The sequence below is a fragment of the Mirounga leonina genome, unplaced genomic scaffold (genome assembly GCF_011800145.1).
Source record: "Mirounga leonina isolate KUSES-001 unplaced genomic scaffold, KU_Mleo_1.0 Mir_165, whole genome shotgun sequence".
Classification (NCBI taxonomy): Eukaryota; Metazoa; Chordata; class Mammalia; order Carnivora; family Phocidae; genus Mirounga; species Mirounga leonina.
Window position 1 is genome coordinate 26546075 of NW_023270415.1, and position 2048 is coordinate 26548122.

Here is a 2048-nt window from a genome sequence, read left to right on the forward strand (position 1 = left end):
TTCTCTGCCCTACATGGACAAGAAGAGCAGGAAGACACCAGATTTCAAATGCTTATCCCTCCCCTGGAAAATAAATGATCAGCATTGACAATGACGGACTGGAGATTAGCCCTTCCTCCCACATGCGCAACAGTAACTAGGGAAAGGAGAACAGGACCCAACGCAGCTGCAACTGAATTGTCCATAAGACAGGGAGGATGGGGTCTAGAACTGACTTAATTACATACAACAATAATAAATAACTGGATACTTCTTATATATCTGAGATGTCAGCTGGGATAGTCTTCAAATACGTAGAATTGAGGGATGGGTTTCATTTCATTACACTTGTTTTTGATAACAAAACTGGGACCATACTATGCCTTTTTTCTATAAATTGGCTTTGCAGACAATAATTACAGAGATCTTTCCATGACTGTATATTCTGTTTCATATTCATCTATTTCGCCAGAATAGACAGTTCAGAGGTTAAAAAAAATTGACAGATTTGGTGAAAGGAAGATAAAGTAGTTCTTTTACTGCTTCTAGTTTATTTTATCTTACTGGTTTGATTTTTCACATTTAAAATTTTAATGCATCTGGAGTTGTATTATGGTTCAAGTTCAGGATCTATTGTGGATATAAGTGGATAGTCACTTGTTTCCACACTTTTTCCCCTGGTGCTTAGCAATGCCACCTTTGTCCTATAGGAGACTTCCTCATCTTTGAATGCTTGCTTCTAAGTTCTCTATTCTGTTGTTCTAGTCTATTAGTGGCAAATTGCTCCGCTTGAATTATTATATGCTTTATGATACGTCTAGATAACTAGTAAAACAAAACTTCACTTAAGATTTTTCTACCAGATTGCCTTATTTGTAATTACCTAAATATTGTCTATATCCATGTTTATATTCTCCCTTTCTTGTTCTTAGTATTAACTATTTTCTTTCTTTTTTCCTTGATGAGACTTGCCAGAAAACTTTCCACTGTTTGGTTTTGCTTCTGGTTTTGACGGTTTTTCTTTTTTGTCTCTTCGGTTAAGCAGTTTTCAATTTTATTTAAAAAGTCTATTTTTTGTTAGTTTTTCCCTGTTTTTTCCTCTTTCATTAATTTTTCCTTTAAAAATTCTTTCAAAAATTCTTTGTTTCTCAAGGGAAATTTAAATAACATCAAATCAAATTATAAATGACATAAAACCAACTTACAAATGTTAACATGATTTCCCCTTTCATAATGTACACATATATCAAATCATCACATTGTATGCTCTAAAAGCTTACAATTTTCTCAATTGTACTTCAGTAAATAATAATAGTGCTCACTTTGGTGGGACATTTAGCAAAATTGGAATGATACAGAGACGATTAGCATGGGCCCTGAACAAGGATGACAGGCAAATTCATGATGCATTCAATATTTTTCTTCAATAACATAAACACACAAATAAATAATAACAATGATAACAAAATGAAATGAAAGCATTAAAAAGTAAACACGATTCTAAAACATTAATAAAGAAAATACCAGATGCCTAGGGGGCTCAGTTGTTTAAGCATCTGCCTTCAGCTCAGGGCATGATCCCAGGGTCCTGGGATCGAGCCCTGCATATGGCTCCCTGCTCCCTGGGGAGCCTGGTTTTCCCTCTCCTAGTCCCCCTGCTTGTGATCTCACTCTCTCTCATTCTGTCAAATATATAAATAAACTTTAAAAAAAAAAAAGAAATGAAAACACCTCATGTCAAGAGTAAGCTTTTTTTTTAATTCTCTTAGTAGGTAAGTGGGCTTTATCAATTGAATTATGCTAGCAAGCAGGTCCGCAATGAGCCACGAGAAGAACAGAGTGGCCTTCTATTGTATAATTTGAAGATCAACAAAAACAATCCTTCTGCAAATATCTCCTCTGCTACTTAAACTTGGCATTGCATTCCATTCCTATGCAAATTAACAACCAACTATAAGGCTCTTGGTTCCTGGAGACCCATGGGGGCTGCTCCTCTCAGCAATGGCCCTCAAACTTCAGCATTCCATAACAATGATTGAGAAAGCTGATTCAAAAGGCAGATTGGGAGG

The 2048-nt window shown here is 35.6% G+C and overlaps 1 non-coding gene across 1 annotated transcript; it reads left to right on the plus strand.

The window, feature by feature from the left end:
• Nucleotides 1-1295: 1295 nt before the first annotated feature.
• Nucleotides 1296-1400, plus strand: LOC118015445. The gene has a single exon (XR_004680619.1). It is a non-coding gene; the product is annotated as a U6 spliceosomal RNA (small nuclear RNA).
• The last annotated feature ends 648 nt before the right edge of the window (nt 1401-2048 follow it).